The following is a 23,618-nucleotide window of genomic DNA, read 5'->3' as shown; positions in this document are numbered from 1 at the left end:
AGAGAAGGACAGAAGGAGAGTCACAAAAGCAATGATAAAGAGCATTGTTTTTCTGAGTCTCTTCTTATTTTTTCACTGTTGAGAACAATTTTCAATTCTCTTTGACTGTTCAGGCATTCTCCAGGGGCTGTCTCGAGTGCGTTTGTGAATGCAGTCCTCCCAGCTGCTGTTTCGTCTAGCAAGTCCTCAGGGACACATTCTCTAAGTTCTAATCTGATTTCCCCCATTTGCTCTCTCCTTGCTCTGGCTGCTGCTGTGATATTTCCTACTGATGCTTCTCAGTTTCACTCTTCTGGCTCATTGCTCAGGTAGGAGTTGTGCTATACCCAGTATGCTCACTGTCTGGAATGAGAGTGTGGTTGATCAAAGATGGCCACAAATTCTTTGCTTCTCCTCCCATTGAGAGGTAGAGTCTCATTTCTCTTGCCTTGAATCTGGGCTGGCTCTAATGATTTGCTTGACCAATGAAATGTAGCAGGGCGGGTATTCTAGGATTTCTGAATCTAGGTCACAAGTTTTGCAGCTTCCAACCAGGCATCTTGAAATGCTTGCTTGGGGGTCAGCCAGCTACTGCAGAAGTCCATCCTACCAGGACCACCATGTTGTAAGGAAGTCCAAGCAAGTAACACAGAGAGGCTGCACAGAAAGAGAGCTCGTCCCATGCCCATCCTGCTCCTTCCACACCAGCATGGTCACAGGACATAAGAGTGAAGGAGACATCTTGATCCTTCAGCTCCAGCAGACATGCTGTGGAGAAGAAATGATGAAGCAGCAGACAGTCAAAACTGGGGCCCCAGACATATGGTGCCACCCTACCCCTCCATGGCCATTTACGCCTTCTGAGATCCCAGTCATTATGAAATGGGGGTGAGCTGTTCCCACTTGGTCTGCTGGAGTCCTAATCTACAAACTCATGAATATCATAGAACAGGGGTCCTCAAACTTTTTAAATAGAGGGCCAGTTCACTGTCCCTCAGACAGTTGGAGGGCCGGACTATAGTTTAAAAAAAACAAAACAAAACTATGAACAAATTCCTATGCACATTGCACATAACTTATTTTGAAGTAAAAAAACAAAATGGGAACAAATACAATATTTAAAATGAAGAACAAGTAAAGTTAAATCAACAAACTTACCAGTATTTCAATGGGAACTATGGGTCTGCTTTTGGCTAATGAGATAGTCAATGTCCAGTTCCATATTTGTCACTGCTAGTCGTAACAAGTGATGCAAGTGTGCATCAGTTAGTCTAGATCTGGTTGGAGATTTCAGCTGTTTCATTCTGGAAAACGTCTGTTCACAGACATAAGTGCTACCAAAGATGATTGCCATTTTGAGTGCATGGTTCCTGAGATTAGGGTATATCTCAGAGGGGAGAGATGCATGGAAATTAGGAAGGCTGCTTGACTAGAATGCATCTTTCAGAGAGTCACAATTCTGCAGTTCAGCCAGTTCCATTTGGTAAATCGTATCCACATTTTCAATGTCAGTAGAAAATGGGTTACAGAAAAGCTGTATGTCCTGTTCATGGAGATGAAGCTCTTTAAATCTAAATTGGAACTCCTTTTGCAACTTTTCCAGTGAATCTATACATATTTTTTTGGGAATGCAACCAATGGATTTTCCACTAATAGATTTTGAGTTGTGGGGAGATGGCAGAAATTTTCATCCTTCACTTGTTTGATGAGGAGGCCTAATTTTACTTCAAATGCTTTCACATGTGATTGTATATCACAGATGAGCTTCCCCTTTCCTTGAAGTTGCACATTGAAACTGTTGAGTAGCTCTGTTACATCTGTCAGAAAGGCAAGGTGCCACTTCCATTCTGCATCATTGAGCTCTGGTACTTCTTTGTTTTTTGAAAGCAGAAACGCTGTAATCTGTGGAAGTAAGTCATAGAAATGTTTCAAAACTCTCCCTCAACTCAGCCAATGGACTTCTGTGTGGTACAGAACGTCTTCATGGGCAACATTTAGCTCAGCCAGAAATTCATGGAATTGTCTGTGGTTTAGTGCATTAGCTGTAATGAAGTTAACACAAGATACCACAATTTTCATAACAGAGTCCCACTTCAGTGATTTACTACACAGTGCTTGTTGGTGGAGGAGGCAGGGTATGGCTATTGGATGAGAATAGTTATGTTGGTCCATCTCTTGGTTAATGCGAGCAATTACTCCTTTCTTAGACCCCACCATGCTAGGAGCACCATCAGTTGTCACTGGCTAGTTTAGCCCAGTCCAGCTCCAAACCATTCACAGTTTGGCGAAACTTTTCATAGATATCCTCTCCTGTAATCTTTCTTTTGATGCTTTGCAGTGTGGCAAGCTCTTCTGTGACTTTGAAATAGTCATTCGACCCATGAATAAAACTTAGAAGTTGTGCAGAATCACGAGCATCATTACTTTCATTGAGTGCCAAGGAAAAATGGGAAAGTTTTTTTGAGGAGTTTTGCAAATGCTGATGCAAATTGTCCCCCATTTATTGTAGGTCCTAAAAGACTCACTTTACTAAATACATTGTTCTTCTCTGGACACATCTCTTTGGCAACAGATAGAAGGCATTCTTTAACAAATTATCTCTCCACAAATGGTCTGCCAGGGCACACTATTAGCTTCGCAACTTGAAAACTTGCTCGCAGGTGGTGCCTGTGTCTTAAGGGGTAGGGCGCCAGTCCCATATGTCGGAGGTGGTGGGTTCAAACCCAGCCCCGGCCAAAATAAATAAATAAATAAATAAATAAACAAAGTCTTAAAAGAAAAAAAGAAAACTTGCTCGCAGTGATGAAATATTTAGCTGCTTCTGCTTCACAAAAGTATTTTGCTGAGTTGTCAATGTATTTTTCAGTTTTAATATTTTATCTTTTCCAACTTCTCTGACCAAACAATCATATTTATCTTTACGTTGAGTTTGATAGTGTCGACACAAATTGTATTCTTCTAACACAGACACTATATTCTGGCATATCAAACACACAGCTCTTTCCTTGTACTGCATGAAAAAGTAATCATAAGTCCACTGTTCTTTGAATATCCTACACTCCGAGTCAATTTTTCTCTTTCTTGATATCATTGTTTCCTAGGGATTCCAAATTGCTATTAGTAAAATTCCAATATATATATATATATCTACAGCTCTCCAAAAACAATATACCAGCAATAACTTTGCCCACACAGAGACATACAGACTGCACTGCCCATCAATGCAGTCTGATCAGTGTCCGTCAATGCAGCCTTGCCAGTCCACATCATTTCAGCCTCATCAGTGCCCATATTGGTGGGTAAAAGTCTGCTTTTACCTCAAGCTCACCCTGGTGCAGTGCAGAAACAGGCACGATTAAGGAGCTGGTTCCTCCACCACCTTTCCAGTTCACACTACCCTGTGCGAACCGCACTGTGATCTGTGAACTCACACAGGAATCTGATTGCATGGGTGAGAAGACCTATGCGATCAGATTCCACTGCAGGAAAAAAGAAGTCACCTATGACTTTTTTCTTTTTCTTTCTTTCTTTCTTTTTTTTTTTTTTGAGACAGAGCCTCAAACTGTCACCCTGGGTAGAGTGCCATGGCATCACAGATCACAGCAACCTCCAACTCCTGGGCTCAAGCAATTGTCCTGCCTCCACCTCCCAAGTAGCTGGGACTACAGGCTCCCACCACAACACCTGGCTATTTTTTTGGTTGCAGCCATCATTGTTGTTTGGCGGGCCCGGGATGGTTTTGAACCTGCCAGCTCAGGTGCATGTGGCTGTTGCCTTAGAGGGCGGCTTGAGCCAGAGGCACAGAGCCTTTTTTTTGGGGGGGGGGGCAGAGCCTCAAGCTGTCGCCCTAGGTAGAGTGCTATGGTATCACAACTCACAGCAACCTCCAACTCCTGGGCTCAAGCGATTCTCATGCCTCTGCCTCCCAAGTAGCTGGGACTACAGGCACCCGCCACAATGCCTGGCTAATTTTTGGTTGCAGCTGTTACTGTTGTTTGGTGGGCCGTGGCTGGATTTGAACCCGCCAGCTCAGGTGTATATGGCTGGCGCCTTAGCTGCTTGAGCCACAGGTGCTGAGCCAATGTATGCCTTTTTCCTTCTGAATCTAATGCAAGTTCAGCCATACAAGCATATGGCTGAATTTGCACTGCTCAGAGATCGCAACAGCATGGACCAGGGCTTACACAGCACACAACATACAACATCATACACAACTGAATAGCATTTGGAATATAAATGCACTTACTGGCAATTAAATTGGGTTTCCTACTCCTCTGCTGTCTGCAGAGCTGGATTAAGTTCCCATGGGGCCCTAGGCAGATTACCAGTTTGAGGCCCCCATGCGATAACACTGAGCACTGACCATTTGCATTAACACTGACCGCTGACCACTTGCGATAACACTGACTGCTGACAATTAGCATTAATACTGAGTGCTGACCATTTGCATTAACACCGAGCACTACAATTTTCATTACCTCTGAGCACTGACAATTTGCATTAGTACTGAGCACTGACTATTTGCATTACCTCTGAGCACTGACAATTTGCATTAGCACTAAGTGCTGACTATTTGCATTATCACTGTGATGCAACCCCCTAGAAACCACCCCCAACTAACCAACTTAAAAAAAAAGGCTCTCCTAATTTCAAAAAAAAGCACCCCCTATCTGCAAAAAAAAAAAGACCTCCTAACTTCATAAAAAGAAGACCCCACTTAACCACAAAAAAAGGCCCTACTAACTGCAAAAAAAAAGAAAAAAACAAAAAAAAACATAGGCCTCCTAACTTCAAAAAAAAAAAATAAAATAAATCCTAACTTGTTCTTACCTTGGTCCTCAGGCAGCATCAGGCTCTGCACAGGCAAGCTCGTGACTTGTCCAATCACACCTGAGACTGAGAGGAGAAGTGGAGAGACAGAGAAGGAGGGGAGTCAGAGAGTGAGGCACACATCCCACACGTGTGCACTGCAGCCAGGGACAAGTCGGCTGCTAAGCAGGACAGGCAGCCACGGCAAAAACACCCTGCGGGCTGGATAAATGTCCCTGGTGGACTGCTTGTGGCCTGTGGGCCATAGTTTGAGGACCTCTGTCATAGAAGGATTGTTGCCTTATGCCACTGCTTTCTGGGTGGTTTGTTACACAGCAGTAGATGACAGGGAGAATGTTGGCTTTCCCCAACTTATGCCCTCCAATGTTACATAGGCTAACAAGTGTTCCCTATGCTCTCTCACTGATACACAGAAATTTTAGGGGAACAGCTGGCTGTCTTCAACCTCTGGCATGAGTCCCTGGGCTGAGAACTTAGAGAAACTAGTTAGAGCAGAGATATGAACAGCATACACTGTATGCTGCATACACAGCATACACAGTATTCAATTTTGTTCAACTAGAAAATCACCTTAACAAGGAGAACAAAAAATAATCTCTGGAGAGAAAGAGCAAGTCACTTACAAAGAAATGGGAATTAGAATGTTATCAGACTTTTCAACAATACTGATGAAAGTTTAATGATCACAGAATGCTGGCAAAACTGAGTGAAAATAAATTTCAATTCAGAATTCACCCTCTAGACTATTGGTCAAGTGTGAAGATAGAATAAAAACAATTTCAAACTAGAAAAATTAGAAAAAAGTATCTCTCTCATGTAAACTTTCAAAAGGAAGTGCTGAAAGATGCTTCAGAAAAAACAAAAACATAGAATAGAAGAAAGAAGCAATTCAGTGCCAAAGAGGCAAAGGAAAGTATTTTTGAAATTTTATTAAAGTGTAATTAAGAAAGTGAAGTCTTACGATGTTATCTGTACAACTTATCCAGAGAACAGTCTAGACTAAGGTCCAACTTAAAACCTAATAAACGTTCTGACAGTCTTAACCACAGGGAAAATATTCTGTAGAACTATTAGAATTTGTTAGAAGACTTAGACATTCAAATTAGCAAATTAACCCCAGATAAAATATCAAATTATACAAGAAAGAAAATATAATTATAATCTATCCCTAATCACCATGGGACAATATTTATATAGTCACAGTCATAAAAGGGAAAAAATGAAATGAGGATAAAAATTATAAAGGGTGAATTGAATTTGGGGGAAGAAAAGAAGTATTAGGAGTGAGCTAAATTTTCACTTACCATAATACAAAGGCACAGGTATTGGTTAAAGTAGATGACTCAAGAGGTTACACATATTTTATTTAGAAACATTGACTTAAAGTTGGGCACAGTGGCTCATGCCTATAATCCTAGCACTCTGGCCGAGTGTTAGGCCGAGATGAGTGGATGCTTGAGCTCACGAGTTTGAGACCAACCTGAGCAAAAGTGAAACCCTGTTTCTACTAAAAAAAGAAAAACTGAAGCAAGAGGCTTGCTTGAGCCCAACGGTTGGAGGTAGCTATGAGCTATGATGGTACAGCACTCTACCCAGGGCGACAGCTTGAGACTCTGTCTCAAAAAAAAAGAAACATAGACATAAATACTAGAAGAACAAAATCAGTTGAATTGAGAATGATTTGTTCCCTGGAGTGGGATGAGAGGAGGAAGGATTGGGAACAAGGAAATACCAATTTGTGGTCTAAGCTTAGTATTGCATGAATTTGTAAACCACTTACATGTAGCACTTTTATACATATAAAAAATATTTGGAGGGACACAAATTCTATTTTGTGGAAGAAAATCTTGCCTGATTAAAAATACATTTAAAAAAATTTGGCCTGGGTTCCATGCATATAAATATCTAAAATAAAATCAGAGGATCTTGAAAATGAAAATATGGAAGTACATTTTTTCCCTCTGATTACAGAAACAGTGTGTAACAAACACACTGCTTAACAAAATGAAAAATACAAAAATTCCTAATGAAGAAAATAATCTGTGTAACAGACTCTCAAACAGTGCAGGGGTTAGGGGTTCCACCAACACAGTCAGAAATTTGCACGATCTTTTGACTCCCTCCAAAACTTAACTACTAATAACCTAATATTGACTGGAAGCCTTACCAGTAATATAAACAGTTAGATTAAGACACATTTTGTATGTTATATAAATTATATGGTATATTCTTACAATAAAGGAAGCTAGAGAAGAGAAAATATTTTCAAAAAATTATAAAGAAAAATGTGTTCATTAAGTGGATGTGAATCACTCTAAAGGTCTTCAGCCTCTTTGTCTTCACTGTTGGGTAGGTGGTGGGGGATGAGGAGGTTGGTCATGCAGTCTAAGGGGAGTAGAGGTGATTACATCTGGTGTAACTTATAGAAACACACTGTAATTTCTGTATGCCATGTTTGCTTTTTCATTTCTCTAAAAGTATTTCTCTATGGTATCAATCTTCCTCCTGCCATTTGCTTTAGTTTCAGAGTCTGTATCTTAGAAGGGCCCACGTTGTTTGGCGCTGATTTAAAAGCTCTCATCTCCATCAAGTCATACTTTGTCAATTCCTCTGGTGTGGTATCTATTAGCTCTTGAATTTCTCCAATCTTCTTATCTTGAAACATTTTTTGTTGTATCCGCAATCTCTTTCATGATTTCATTGATGGGCTCTGTTGTAAGTTCTGAGAAGTTATGCACAACATCTGGACACAGTTTTCTCCAGCAGGAATTTATTATTTTGGGTTTGATGAATTTCATGACTTTTTCTATAACAACAATGGCATCTTTAACGGTGTAATGCTTTCAGATTTTGTCATGTTCTGTCAAGGTGTAATGCTTTCAGAATTTTGTGATGTTCTGTCAGGGTTCTTTCTCTTCCAAAGTGTTGATAATCTTTTCCATGGAGTACTGTGTGTGATGAGCTTAAATGTCCTTCTGACCCCCTGATCTAGAGGCTGAATTAGAGACACTGTGTTTGGGGATAAGTGTTGATGCCTTTAGTGTGGAACTCATGGGATTCTGGGTGGCCAGGGACATTGTCCAGTATCAAAAGAACTTTAAAAGGCAATCCCTTTCATATAAGCAAGGTACTTTCTTCATGGACAAAGCGTTGATGGAACCAATCCAGAAAAAGAGTTCTCACTATCCAGTTCTGTCCACAAACCTGACAATATTTATAAAAACCCAGTACAGTTACCCCATTTCTTCTTTCCTTAAATCTCAGTGCTTGGTTATCTTCCTTTTTTTTGGAAACAGAGTCTCACTCTGTTGACCTGGGTGGAGTGCCGTGAGCCACTACACCTGGCCACTTCTCTTCCTTTATGACAAATGTCTTTGCGGCATTCCCCCCCATCCCCCTCAGGTTAGGACACCTTTGCATTACAAACCTGTTCAGGCAGATAACATTTGGTTTTTATTTATTTATTTATTTTTTGAGGCAGCGTCTCACTTTGTTGCCCTCGGTAGAGTGCCATGTTGTCATGGCTCACTGCATCCTCAAACTCTTGGGCTCAAGTGATCCTCTTACCTCAACTTCCCAAGTAGCTGGGACTACAGGCACCTGCCATAATGCCCAGCTATTTTTAGAGATGGGCCTCACTCTTGCTCAGGCTGGTCTCAAACTCATGAGCTCAAGCAATTCATCTACCCTGGCCTCCCAGAGTGCTGGGATTACAGGTTTGAGCCAACACAGTTGGCCAGATAATCCTTTCTCCTCAATGATTTTATTTTATTTTATTTTTTTGTTTGTTTTTGAGACAGTCTCTCACTATATTGCCCTCAGCAGAGTGCTGTGGCATCACAGCTCACAGCAACCTCAAACTCTTAGGCTTAAGTGATTCTCTTGCATCAGCCTCCCAAGTAGCTGGGACTACAGGCACCCGCCACAATGCCTGGCTATTTTTTGTTGCAGTTGTTTAGCTGGCCCAGGCTGGGTTAGAACCTGCCACCCTTGGTGTATGTGGCTGGCACTGAAACCACTGTGCTATGGGCAAGTGCAATTTTGTTACATTGATATATTGCACTGTGGTGAAGTCAGGGCCTATTATATATAAGGCACTGAAGGAAAACACTTTGTACCCACCAAGTAACTCCCCACCTCAAGTCTCCATTGTCAATCATTCCACACTCTGCTTCTGGGTGTGCATGTTATTTTGCTCCCACTTATGAGGACAAGCATTATTTGTCTTTCTGTGTCTGAGTTATTTCTGTTAACGTAATGGCCTCCAGTTACATCCATGTGGCTGTAAAAGAAATGACTTTTCTCTTTGTAGCTGTATAGCATTCCACTGTGAATACGTACCACATTTTCTTTCTTTCTTTCTTTCTTTCTTTCTTTCTTTCTTTCTTTCTTTCTTTCTTTCTTTCTTTCTTTCTTTCTTTCTTTCTTTCTTTCTTTCTTTCTTTCTTTCTTTCTTTCTTTCTTTCTTTCTTTCTTTCTTTCTTTCTTCTTTTTCTTTTTTTTTTTTTTGAGACGGAGCCTCAAGCTGTCACCCTGGGTAGAATGCTGTGGCATCATAGCTCACAGCAACCTCCAACTCCTGGGCTTAAGCAATTCTCCTGCCTCCACCTCCCAAGTAGCTGGGATTACAGATGCCCACCACAATGCCCGGCTATTTTTTAGTTGCAGCCGTCATTGTTGTTTGGCGGGCCTGGGCTGGATTCAAACTCACCAGCTCAGGTGTATGTGGCTGGCGCCTTAGCCACTTGAGCCACAGGCGCCGAGCCAGTACCACATTTTCTTTCTTTTTTAAAAAAAAATTTTTTTTTTAGAGACAGAGTCTCACTTTGTCACCCTCAGTAGAGTGCCGTGGCATCACACAGCTCACAGCAACCTCCAGTTCTTGGGCTTAGGCGATTCTCTTGCCTCAGCCTCCCAAGTAGCTAGGATCACATTTTCTTTATCTAATCCTCCATTGACAGACTCTTTGGTTGATTCAATATCTTTGCTATTGTGAATACTGCTGCAATAAACATATAAGTGCAGGTATCTTTTTAAATATATTTATTTATTTTCCTTTAGATAGATACCCAGAGTGGGGATTGCTGGATCATATGGTAGTTCTCTGGAGAAATCTCTATCCTGTTTTCCATAGAAGTTGTACTAATTTACATTACCACCAATAGGATGTAAAAATTTCCTTTTCTCTGCATCCTCACTAATTTCTTTTCTTTTCTTTTTTTTTTTTTGTAGAGACAGAGTCTCACTTTATGGCCCTTGGTAGAGTGCCGTGGCCTCACACAGCTCACAGCAACCTCCAACTCCTGGGCTTAAGCGATTCTCTTGCCTCAGCCTCCCGAGTAGCTGGGACTACAGGCGCCCGCCACAACGCCCGGCTTTTTTTTGGTTGCAGTTTGGCCAGGGCCGGGTTTGAACCCGTCACCCTTGGTATATGGGGCCGGCGCCTTACCGACTGAGCCACAGGGGCTGCCCTGCATCCTCACTAAGATCTGTTATTTTTTGCCTTTTTAATAATAACCATTCTGATTGGTGTAAAATGATACCACTTTGTGGTTTTTGCCTTTCTCTGATTAGTGATATTGAATATTTTGACCATTTGTTTTCTTTTTCTTTCTTTTTGGTGACAGAATCTTACTCTTACTCTTGCACTTGGTAGTGTGCCGTGGAGTCACAGCTCACAGTAACCTCAAACTCTTGGGCTCAAGTAATCCTCTTGCCTCAGCTTCCCAAGCAGCTGGGACTATAGGCACCCGCCACAATGCCCAGCTAGTCTTTACAGACCAGGTCTTGCTCTTGCTTAAGCTGGTCTTGAACTCATGAGCTCAGGCAATCCACCTGCCTTGGCCTCCCAGAGTTCTAGGATTATAGGTGTGAGCCACCTATAACGTGCCTGGTCTTATTTGTTTTCTTTTGAAAAATGTCTATTCGTGTCCTTAGCCCACTTTTTAATGTGTTTATTATTTTTTTGTTTGTAGAGTTCTTTTAGTTTCATGTATATATTATTTTCTTTTTGAATTTTTTTTTTTTTTGAGACAGGTTCTCACTCTATCAATCCTGGTAGTGTGCAGTGGCATCATCATAGCTCAAGGCAACCTCAAACTCCTAGGCTCAAGTCATTCCCCTATCTCAGCCTCCTGAGTAGCTGAGACTATAGGCATGTACCACTATGCGCGACTAATCTTTCTATTTTTTATAGTGAGGGGGTCTTGCTCTTGCTCAGGCTAGTCTTGAACTCCCAGCCTCCAGCAATCCTCCTGCCTTGTCTTCCACAGTGCTAGGGTTATAGGTGTAAGCCACTGTGCCCAGCATGAGTTCCTTGTAAATTCTAGTTATTAGTCCCTGTCAGATGTATAATTTATATGTATTTTCTCCAATTCTGTGTCTGTTCTTTGTTGATTGTATCTTATGTTATGCAGAAGCTTTGTAGTTTAGTTAAGTCCCATTTGTTTATTTTTGTTTTTGTTGCCTGTACCCTTGAGCTTTTAGTCATGAAGTTTTGGCCTAGACCAGTGTCCCAAAGAGTTTTCCCTAGGTTTTCTTCTAGTATTTTTATAGTTTCTGGTCTTACATTCAAGTATTTTCTCTGTCTTGAATCAGTTTTTGTATCTGGTAAAAGACAGGGGTCCAGTTTCATTCTTCAGTATAAGACAATCCAGTTTTCTCAGCACCATCTATTGAAAAGGGTGTACTTACCTACGGTGCATCTTAGAATGGGTACAGGTGAAACTGAAGGCAGAATACAAATGTCTACATACAATAACTAAGAAAATGCCATGAAGGCTATGTTGAACAGTTTGATGAGAATATTTCAGATTGTATATGAAACCAGCACATTGTACCCCTTGATTGCACTAATGTACACAGCTATGATTTAACAATAAAAAAAAAAGGGTGTACTTTTTACTGTGAACAGTGCTAAGTATGACCTATCAGTTTGTGAGTAAGTTTTAATGAATTTTAACTTTTTATAATATATTTGTGTATATTTTATGGTAGTAAATGAGAAGATAGACAAGCATCTATGTATACTTTATGCATGCATAACATACTTAAGTTTTTCTTTATTTTTTCTGTATTTCTAGGTGATGAAAACATACTTCTTTGTTTTTTCAAATTGTTGTGAATCTTCCAAAATTTTTCCAATATATTTATTGAAAAAATTGTATGTATAAATGAACCCATGCAGTTTCAACCCATATTGTTCAAATCCATGTTGTTTAAGAACAAAATAATTTAATCAAATGGAGATAATTAACATTTTGGTGTTTTATTGGTACTGCATAAGTAACTATTTTTGAAACTAATTTGTTGAACAGTATAAATATGATGAATTATTAATATGAAATATTTGTTTTTAAATTTCCTCAAGATCCTGCCTTCTAACATATTAAATCATTTTTTTCCTGTTTCTTTCTTAAGAAATAAGAAAGAAATAACAAACATATTTTTTATTCTGGCTTATTCATATTTTTAAGAAAGCAATTAGTAATTAATTATCTGACATTGGGTAAGAACTTGAAGACTGTAGGTAACTTATAAATTACAATTCTATGTAAAATATCAGTGGGGAAAACCCCTGAATTTTTCATTCACAATTCTGACAGCTTTAAGTACTTTCCAAAAACAGAGATAATTTCCATTGGTTTAAATAACGGATGTGGAAAAGAACAAAAGAAGACCATCCCTAAATAATGGATGCCTTTAGGCTGGTTAATAAAAATAAATGCATTTTTTCGCAACTCTATTTCTTTTTGGTTTTCCTTCTTTCCTTTTTTTTCCTTTGTGATAATAGAGGGGAAAGTACATTTTGAACTGCATTGCCCCAAGTCAGAAAGAAGCACTTCGGAGTTTCCTTCATGTTCCACCGTGTCCTACATAACCGGAAAGCGACCGAGGGTCTGCCTCAGCTTCTCCGCAATCGTGTCATAAAACTGCACCTGCTGCTCCAGGTACAGGCGGATGAAGCTGTGGTAGATGCGGCTGCTGCGAAAGTGATCCATCTCAACTTGTAATGAGTAAGACGTGGGGCTAAGTCATTTTGCCATGTTCTGTTTGTCTTGTGGGGTGATTTTGCTAGTTGCAACCAGTTTATCGCTTTCTTTCACTTTTTCTATTGCTCCCTTGTGGGTGCCAATGATGTCAGGGAAGCAGCCCAGGAAGCCTTTATACTCATGATTGCATTCCATCAGGAAATGGAGATCTTTCTTTGGCTGTTCTGCCACCAGACTGGCAATTTCTTCGTAAGTCTTTCCTGCTTCCGTTATTGCATCATTGAGGTCTGTTTCACCTGGGTAGCCACTAGAGCTAAACACGGTTCCTAAACTCTGCAAGGCCTTTCCTATCTTCTGATATTCCTTGGGCAATGGTGTACACCTCTTCCAGTGCTCCTGCCCCACTGTCAGCAGCTCCTTCACGCCGTAGTCCATGGCCTTGGGGAACTTCCCAACAGCATCATTGTTCTCTATTTCTGTTAAGTCCAAGTCAGGTGCCTCTGGTTCCATGGTGGAAAATATCGTAACTCCTGTTAGCTCATCTTTCTCAGCCTTCCTCTTCCAGTTTTCCATTCCTTCTCATCTCAGAAATTCAGGAACTGCTGGTAAACTTCACTTTGTGAGATGACCGGGCGCCGGCACCTTCTGGTCATCCAGGCCCGGAGCCTCTCCATGCGCATTTTGATAAATTTCTTTTCAAAGCCGCCTGCGACTTGTTTGTCTGGGAGAGAAGGTATCGGAATGGCTGACCCAAACTTAACCAGGAGACGCTCATATAACCAGTCAAAGCGTTTATACCTGTGGTTTACGGATCGATTAGTAGGTGTTAGTAGGTGTTAGCTGATACTCGACGTAGCTCTTCAGACCATACATCTTGGATCTTTGCTTGGGATCTGCTACCACACAGTCAAACGTAGAGGTAGGATAAACCCACATTGGGCCATAATCTCCAACGATGATGGGAATTTTCTCTTTGGGTTTTGCTAGTTGCTTGACCAACAAATACTGTTCCGTTCCAGGTTTTGCAAATCCAGGAAATTTGTTAAGTGGCAGCTTCATGGAAGACGCACCAGGGTAAATGTTCCCTCGCTGACTGCCTCCTGCTTCAGCTGATTCTGAATCCTTAAAGTAAGGAGAGGACTCGGGGTCGTTCCAGTCTTCATCCCAGTCGTCATCATCACCAGTTGCTGGACCCTGGTAGCCTGGGGATGGCCGAAGGCAGCGTCCCAATTGTTGGGAGTGTTTTTCTGGGCGCCAGCCCCCTCTGTATTGGTCCCCCAACCATCTGAGCTCTCCCAGTTCCCAGATTTGGAGGCACTCCAGCCTGACCAGGGGCCACTGCTACTGCCAACCTGGTCGTTGCTGTTGGCAGCTGAAGAATTGGCTTGCGCTGTACTTGCTGAGCGGGAATCAAGGCAGGCTTGGTCCAGCCACTGAATTTCCACAAGAAAACCGATCTTTTCCATCATTGGGTAAAATCGCTCTCCTTTGCTATTTCTTCCTTCCAGCCATCCTCCGCCAACATCCGAATTTGTAATTGTGATGATTTCTCCTTCATTGACCGTCAGTTCATTATTTCCAGGTTCAGCAGCAAAATCATACATAACCCTAGCCTTGGTGGCTATGGCGGGCGAGTCCCCCGGCCCGGGACGGCCAGCTCCTCTCCGGCGCCGCGACTGGTCGGTCCGAGCCAGCAGGGCGAGGACGAGAGCGGCGGCTACAGCTGGGCCCGGCGCTGGGCGCTTGGCGACTCCAGCCACCGCCCGCTCGGGCAGTTCCTGAAAGTCCCCGACTGCGCGGCCCCAGCCCCTGCCGGCCAAGCCTCACATTTACCGCGGTGCGGCGGGTGGAAGCGCGCCCGGGGCCCTGGGCCACCGTCTGGCCTCCTCACCCCCGGGCCGCCCGCCGTTTTCCTTGATAATACCATGGGAGATCCTAAAACTTTCTGTTTAATTGCAGTTATTAAATCAATTCTAGTCTAGGTTAAAACTCCAATTTCATTGTTTATTTAAAGTGGTGTCACCTTGTTGCCCATAGCTCAAGTGAGTAGGGCCCCGGCCACATTACACTGAAGCTGGAGGCCTGCTAAACAACAATGACAACTGCAACCAAAAAATAGCCAGGTGGTGGGGCTTCTGTAGTCCCAGCTATGTGGGAGGCTGAGTCAGCAAGAGAATCACTTAAGCCCAAGAGTTTGAGGTTGCTGTGAGCTGTGATGTCACAGCACTGGGTGGGGTGGGGGGTACAAAGTGAGACTCTGTCTCTAAATAAATAAACAAGTTGGTGCCTTCGTTAGCCTGACTGTGGCTGGATGGATTTAGCAAGTGAAGGGAGAATGTTCTTTTTCATTTTTTCTCTTCTCACTATTTTTTTTTTTTTGTAGAGACAGAGTCTCACTGTACTGCCCTCAGGTAGAGTGCCGTGGCGTCACACGGCTCACAGCAACCTCTAACTCTTGGGCTTACGTGATTCTCTTGCCTCAGCCTCCCGAGCAGCTGGGACTACAGGCGCCCGCCACAACGGGCAACAATTTCTTTTGTTGCAGTTTGGCTGGGGCTGGGTTTGAACCCGCCACCCTCGGCATATGGGGCCGGCGCCCTGCTCACTGAGCCACAGGCGCCGCCGGGAAGTTTGCTCATTTTTTATTCCTAAGTGGCATATAATTGTGTGGATACAACACAGTTGATATAAACATTCAATAGCTGAAGGACACTTAGATTGTTTCTAGCTTTGGAGATTATGATTAACTTCGGAGATTATGGTTAACTCTTCCATATACTTTCATGCACAGGTTTCTGTGTGAACTTATACGTAATCATATGGTAAGTGTATACTTAACTTGTCGAAAAACTGCCAAATCATTTTTGCAAAGTGATGGTACTAATTTGTATGCCTTCTAGCAATGAATGAGAATTCTAATTGCTCTGCATTGTCTATATTTGATGTCTTTAATTTTTAAAAATCTCTGTTAAGGAGTAGGTTGTGGTATATCTCATTATAATTTTAATTTGTATTATCCTAATTACTGACGATGTTGAGCATCTCTTTATGTGCTTATTTTCTATTGTATCCCTTCTGCTATGAACTGAATTATGTCTCTTCATCCACCCCAAATTCATATGCTGAAGCCCTAATTTTCAATATGATGGTATTTGGAGATAGGGCCTTTGGGAGGTGCTGGAGGAAGTATCAGATCAGAGTTATTATTTAGCTACCAAGCTGCACAAACAAATGGCAAGCGTACTGCTTTTCATGATCCTCTTTCTGGGCATTTCATAATCATTTTTGATTTTAAGGTGAGCTGGTCTTCTGAAACTTAGAAGGCCAATGAAAGAACTGAGTATCTACTGAAGAAAAATATTGGCTGGAAAAACATTATTTGGTTACCAAACACATAGAATTCATATAAGTCAGAAATCATTTAACAATAAATATACTTTTCTGAGAAATGTGTTGTTAGGTAGTTTTGCCATTGTTCAAACATCATGGAGTGTACTTATAGAAATTTAAGTGGCATAGCCTGCTGCATACCTGGGCTATCTGGCCTAGACTATTGCTCCTAAGTTACAAACTTGTATAGAATGCTGCTGTCCTGAATACCACAGGTAAATGTAACATCATGGGAAGTATTTCTATATCTAAATATAGAAAGGTACAAAAAATATGGCATTATAATTTGATGGGATTACCATGGCTTATGTGGTCTGTTATTGGCTAAAAGATCATTCTGTAATACATGACTTTATTTTATTGTTTGATTAGAACCTTAAATATCACTGGGGCCCAAATATGATAGCTCTTGCCTATAATCCCAGAACTTTAGGAGGCCAAAGGAGAAAGCATCACTTGAGACCAGGAGTTTGAGATCACCCTGGACAACATAGTGAGACCTCATCTTGAAAGAAAAAAATAAGAAAAGTTACCCAGGTGTTGTGAGTGCACCTGTAGTCTTAGCTAATCAAAAGGATCACTTGAGCCCAGGAGTTTGAGGTGCATTGAGCCACGATCACACCACTAGACTTCAGTCAGGGCAACAGATCAAGATCCTATTTAAACAAAAAAATCACTAGGAATACATATTGTTGGCAAATGTCTCTGATTAAGAATACAGCGTTATTTACAACAGCCAAGATATGAAATCAACCTAAGTGTTCATTAATGAATGAGTAGATTTAAGAAATGTTGTGTGTGTGTATATATATATATATAACCAATTATTATTCAATCTTAAAATGGAAGGAATTCCTGTCATTTATGTCAACATGGATGAACCTGGAGGACATTTTTTTTAATTCATTGTGCCAAGTGAAATCAACCAGACACAAAAAGACAAATACTAAATGATCTCACATATGTAACCTAAAAAAGACAAACTCATAGACTTTTGTGGGGTTACCAATTGGGGTTAGCAAGGAGTCAGGGAGAGGTGGAGCTGGAGATGGAGAGATGCTGGTCAAAGGAACACAAGGTTACAGTTAGACAAGTGGAGTCGGTTTTGGAGATCTTTTGTAAAGCATGGTTGCTATCGTTAATGATAATGTATTATATACTTGAAAATTGCTAAGAGTAGACTTAAATATTCTCGCCACAAAAAAATAAGCTTGTGAAGTGATGGATATGTTAATTTGCTTGATTTAATCCTTCTACAATGTAGATGTATATCTAAACCTTACACTATACCCTATAACTACATACATTTTTAACTTGGCAATTAAAACTAAATAAATAAATCTAACAAAAATGTATTTCTAGATTCTCATTTTGGGCTGTATAATCTTGAGAAAGAGGTTTCAGCACCATTCTGGTAATTTCTTTTGTAAAATAGCCCTTGAAATCTATGGCACAAGCAACTAAAATCAGTGAAAATGAATAACATCAGTAAGACAAATGCTGAAGGAAGGCAAAAGTTAGAAATAATGAATCTGGTGAAAAGAGTATGTCAAAGATTAAGAATGAGCAAGATACAGAAGAGAAAATACAACAAAAGGAAACTGAAAGAATAAGTTAAAGCACTACATAATGACATACAAACAAAGTTTAAAAAATCAGTTACATATAACAGAAATAAGTTTAAGGACAATTGTTATTGGGAGAAAGCAGCACCTACCATCTTCCTCAACAGTTCTAGGTAGAGACCATGGAAGACAAAATTAAATAGCTAAATGTAATGTTTTATTTAGGAATCAAGAATTGAAATTTGGGGAACATGCACAGACCTCATTTCGTGTTCCTAAAAAACAGAAAGAAGGCTGGGAATTTTGTTAGAGAAATATTACATAATGTTTTTGAAGGGAAGCTCTATGAGGGAAGAGAAGCTTTTGAGAGCTGGCAAACTCTGGTTAGTGACAGCGGTTGGTAAAACCAGTTTTAGAGCTGATGGCAGGTTGTTTCAGCAGCTACGAGGTAACACTGGTTCTAGGGTTCCAGCAGGCTGTTTTGGCAGCAGGGCTTGTGGAAAATTTGATTCTTAGAGCAGGTGCAATATGCTCCAAGTGCTTTCCCTCTGGCCCCGTGACCCTGATTGAGTTGAGTATGATGAGAATGATTGAATCTGAATCTGTATAAACAGCTTTTACAAGAGGTAGGGAGATACTCTAGGTCACAGGTCTTTAGACTTTTTTGTCCACATAATCCAAATTTTCAAAAACTTTTTATCATTTTTTTAAACTATACATCTAGAATTTGTATCATTTTTATGCAGCAAAGAGTACTACCCTGTTTCCCCGAATATAAGACATCCTCCAAAAATAAGACCTACTTATAGGAAAGGTAAGACGTCCCCTGAAAATAAGACCTAGCGCATCTTTGGGAGCACACCTTAAAATAAGACACTGTCTTATTTTCGGGGAAACAGGGTATTTCCCAGCATGTTGTGTATGTTTTGAAATAAAAAATTAATATTACCTTTTGTTTTTTGTTTTTGAGACAGAGTCTCACTTTGTCACCCTTAGTAGAATGCCCTGGTATCACAGCTCAGAGCAACCTCAACCTCTTGGGCTTACGTGACTTTCTTGCCTCAGCCTCCCAAGTAGCTGAGACTACAGGAGCCCACCACAACTCCCAGCTATTTTTTTAGAGATGAGGTCTTGCTTTGGCTCAGGCTGGTCTTGAATCTGTGAGCTCAGGCAATCCATCCGCCTTGGCCTCCCAGAGTGCTAGGATTACAGGTGTGAGCCACCGTGCCAGGCCTAATATTACCTTTTAAAAAACTCCATATCCGATAATCTAAACATCATTGTAATTTGCACACTATTATTCATTTAAAATACACAGCAAAGCACTTTTTTCCTCCTTGAACTATTGTTGTTCTATGTCAGAATAGAAATAAGAACATCTATAGAATTTATACAAATGTAATATATTTTATACTTGTCTTTTATTGATAACTCTATTGTATATACATGTACTTGTATATACATAGAGACATATATACAAAAATGTTTTTCTGTGATTTGTCTTGATGTTTAAAAAGTGTTCGTCTTGACTGAGGTGACAAATTCACAATTAAAGCAAAATAAATATTTTACATTTTGATGTGTAACTATCAAATATAAAAAGTAACAAGATAATGACAGGCATTTTAACAATAAGACAAATAGTGTTTTTTTCGCAATTAGTTCATATATCTGTGTCTAAATTGCTACTTATTGCTGGAATGAAAGATGGTTTAGTATCTATTTTATTGTATCTTTATATATATGTTATATATATATATATATATACATATATTTCTTTTTTGAGACAGAGTCTCAAGCTGTTGCCCTGGGTAGAGTGTTGTGGCATCATAGTTCACAGCAACCTCCAACTCAGGCTCCAGCTATCTTCTTGCCTCAGGTTTTCTATTTTTTTTAGTAGAGATGGGGGTCTCGCTTTTGCTCAGGCTGGTCTCGAACTTGTGAGCTCAAGCGATCCACTCACCTTGGCCTCCCAGAGTGCTAGGATTACAGACATGAGCCACTGGGCCTGGCTTATTCTATCTTTATAGAAATAAGCATTGAAAAAACTTGATTACATAAATATGTAGATGAAAATTAAAGGAATTTTGTTAAAGCAATGCCAATCAACTCTTTGAATGCTTTCAGAGTTACTTTTCAAAAATTATGTAGTTTCTTTGTTGAAAATTGCTTTCAATGAGTTATCAGTTGGCAACTCAATTAAGACCTTCAATTTTGTTAAATCATTGGAAATCATCCAACTTGCAAAAAGAGATCTACTTATTAAAAGCATTCATGTACTTACTTACTAGTACATGTGTCAAGAAAACCTTACTGGTTCGGTGCCTGTGGCTCAAGCGGTTAAGGTGCCAGCCACATACAACAGAGCTGGCAGATTCGAATCCAGCCCGGGCCTGCCAAACAACAATGACAACTGCAGCCAAAAAATAGCCGGGCGTTGTGGCGGGTGCCTGTAGTCCCAGCTACTTGGGAGGCTGAGGCAGGAGAATCACTTAAGCCCAAGAGTTGGACTTTGCTGTAAGCTGTGATGCCACAGAACTCTACCCAGGGAGACAGTTTAAGGCTCTGTCTCAAAAAAAAAAAAAAAAAAAAAAGAAAGCCTTACTAAAAGTTGTCAGTGACTATTATTTTATCTGTTACTAACTTAGAGGCACCTTGGTTTATTAAGGTAAAAGGAATGGAGACGAACCTTGAAATAAGCCCATGATATTTAAAATTGTACATTTTGGATTTTTTCTCCATAGATTGTTAATATATTTAGACTACACTAAAAAATTTTTGGCAGTTTAACAAGGCTTAGTTCTGCAAAATGATATGACTTATGGAGACTTGAAAGTTATGTTACTGTCTGTAATAATCACTCATATGCCCACGATAGTTTTAATTTTTTTTGCAATGTTTGCTTAATTTTTAGAAGTGTTTTATAGTAAAATACAGACATCATATCATTTCATCCTTATGTATTTTATTAGGTATCTCTTCTTTCTATCTTTTTTTTTTGTTTGTTTGTTTTGTTTTTTGAGACAGGATCACACTGTGTCGCCCAGGCTGGAATGCTGTGACTTTGGTGTAATTATAGCTCATGGTATCTTTGAACTCCTGGGCTCCCAGAAGTCCTCCCACCGAGGGATCTTGAGTGGGCAGGACCACAGGCCCAAAGCACTGAGTTTTTAGGAACTGCCTTCATTATCTGGGGCTCCTTGGCTAGTCTGAAAATCAGATCCTGATAAAAAAAAAAGCAAGAAAAATGCTTATTTCCTTTAATTACTAAGTTTACTAATTTTTAGAATAAGGTGTTAATGTAATAGCTATTTCCAAAGGAAGCAGATAAGGTTTTTATTTGTTAGTTGTTGTTAGAGGGCCTAATGTAGCCACAGGAGAACTCTATCCCCTTCTCCTCCTTTCCCCCTCTGCTCCCCACTTTCCTTCTCCCCCTTTTTCCTTCCAAGACAAAAGACCTAGTTAGCCCCACCCCCAAGAAGTTTGCACAAAGGGACCCTAACTCACTAAAGCCCTCTGGGCAAGCTGTGGACTTTGCCCCCCCCCCACGGGCCCTATAAAGGGGTCTCTAACTGCCCCGGGGCAGACACCACCTTTGCACTGCCCAGGCAAATCACCCTTTTCTTTCAATAGACCTGGGCACTAATGCTCATGCCTTTCAGTTGTGTTTTGGTTAGCTTCGTTGGATTTCTCTTTTAAATATTTTGAACAACTCATAGATTTTTCACATTGTATACATTTCTATCAATCAGAGTAGGAAAGTAAAGTGGCTCGGAGCAGTCTGAAGAATGTGAGGAATGCAAAATTTATCAGGCCCAGAGGCATGAGCATGAGACTTCAGTCAGGTCCTCTGCCCCAATGCCCTAAGGGTAATTTTTAAAGGCATTCTGGTTTTTCTTCCCTGCAGTTTCCGAACTAGCTGATACATTACCTCAAATTTACAAGTTGCACAAAATGACCTTCACCCTTAATCATCACATTCCTGGAATTTGTCATACAAAGAACAATGGATAACCAGTTGATATCTTAAGTTATCTCAATGAACCAGTGAAGATTCTTGGTCAACACTTTGGGAACTACCCCCTAACTTCTCCCCCACCCCCTTTAAAGACCTACCTGTAATTACCGCTAATTGGGCACATATTCAAGACAACTTGAATCTATGAATCTTGGGCTGCATTCCTCAACTTTGGCCCAAATGAACTCTCTACTTATACTAATTTTGCCTCAATTTCTTACTTTAGGCTGTCAAGAGGCATACAAAATTTGTCCTAGCTTTGATCAGAGACAGCCCTATTAATCTGTTTTTTAAAATTTTTTAAATTTAAAAGAATTTTTTTGAGACAGAGTCTCAAGCTGTTGCCCTGGGTAGAGTGCCGTGGTGTCTTAGCTCATAGCAACCTCCAACTCAGGCTCAAGCGATCCTCTTGCCTTAGTTTTTCTATTTTTAGTAAAGACGGGGTCTTGCTCTTGCTCAGGCTAGTCTTGAACCTGTGAGCTCAGGCAATCCACCTGCCTTGGCATCCCAGAATGTTAGGATTACCGGCGGGAGCCACTATACCCGGCCAGTATTAATCTGTTGTTTATGAACTTTGGGCACTATCTCATTTGTCTTTGGGGGCTTTTTTACATTTTGGATCAATAAGATGTGTCTGAGTGAGGTCATGTGCACTCAGCTACTCACCAGGCTGAAGCAGGAAGATTGCTTGAGCCCAGGAGTTCTGGACTATAATGTGCTATGCCAATCGGGTGTTTGGACTAAGTTCAGCATCAATATGGTGACCTCCAGGGAGTGGGAGACCACCAGGTTGCCTGAGGGGTGGTTCCCAGGCTGGAAATGGAGTAGATGATCACTAGTATAGTAAATAGCCACTGTACTCCAGTCTGAGGAACACAGCAAGACCTCAACTCTACCATCAGGAAAAAATAAGGTATCTCTGACACCAGTTGGCAACATTTCTTGGAATCAGTAATTTGCCCAAGAAGTCCTGGCTCCCTTTAATGGAACTTGTATCTAGAGACCAAAATCTTGGTCCTCTCAAATGAAGGGGTCTTTTGCTTCACGGGTATTAGGCCAATACCAATAGGTACAACCAAGTCAGTTATAGCAAGAGCATTTTACTGCTTGGCACAAATAAGGAGCATACTGGGGATAGTTCCAAAAGCAGTGTGTCCCCAAACAAGAGGGTCAAACTGGTTTTTATAGTCACAGGGTAATGAGGCCTGTTCTGATAGGATCTCAAGATGAGGTGATCCCAGGAAACATACTCTGGTTCCTGACAAGGGGTGATCCAGGGCTTAATCCGATTGGATTCTGGACCTTGCCCTGTGGTGTCTGAACATTGAGATTCCACCTGTGCTTCAGTTTCTGCTCCTTGTCTGAACATGGAGATTCCACCTGTGCTTCAGTTTCTGCTCCTTGTCTGAACATTGAGATTCCACCTGTGCTTCAGTTTCTGCTCCTTGTCTGAACATTGAGATTCCACCTGTGCTTGCATGCTTAGTTTATCTGCGCTTGCTCAAGTTATGCGACCCTTAACCTGGTCTCCATGGCAACTGAAAAACAACCCACAACATAAAACTTGAGCCAGATTGGTCTGGTGCAGTTATATGAGGGCTGCTCAATGCCCCTAGAGTATCAGGAAAAAAATATTTTTTTAAATCATAAATTCATAGTAGTGCTAATTCAAATATAACAGCTTGGTATTTTTCTTTAGTTTTGACACAGATTTCCTCCCTTTTTATTTATGTATTTTGTTAAACTTTTTTTCATTTTTTTATTGCAGATTAATATGAGGGTATAAATGATTTAGTTCTATTGTTTGCATTTGTTAGGCAAAGTTCAAGTTGTAGATGAGCCCTT

The 23,618-nt window shown here is 40.7% G+C and overlaps 1 pseudogene; it reads right to left on the bottom strand.

Annotated features, from left to right (window-relative positions):
* Positions 1-12,548: 12,548 nt before the first annotated feature.
* On the bottom strand, positions 12,549-14,453 carry LOC128598758 (sorting nexin-9-like; annotated as a pseudogene).
* Between the last annotated feature and the right edge of the window lie 9,165 nt (positions 14,454-23,618).

The sequence above is a fragment of the Nycticebus coucang genome, chromosome 11 (genome assembly GCF_027406575.1).
Source record: "Nycticebus coucang isolate mNycCou1 chromosome 11, mNycCou1.pri, whole genome shotgun sequence".
Lineage (NCBI taxonomy): Eukaryota > Metazoa > Chordata > Mammalia > Primates > Lorisidae > Nycticebus > Nycticebus coucang.
Note: the sequence above shows the minus strand (reverse complement) of the source record. Positions and strands in the feature narration are given on the sequence as shown.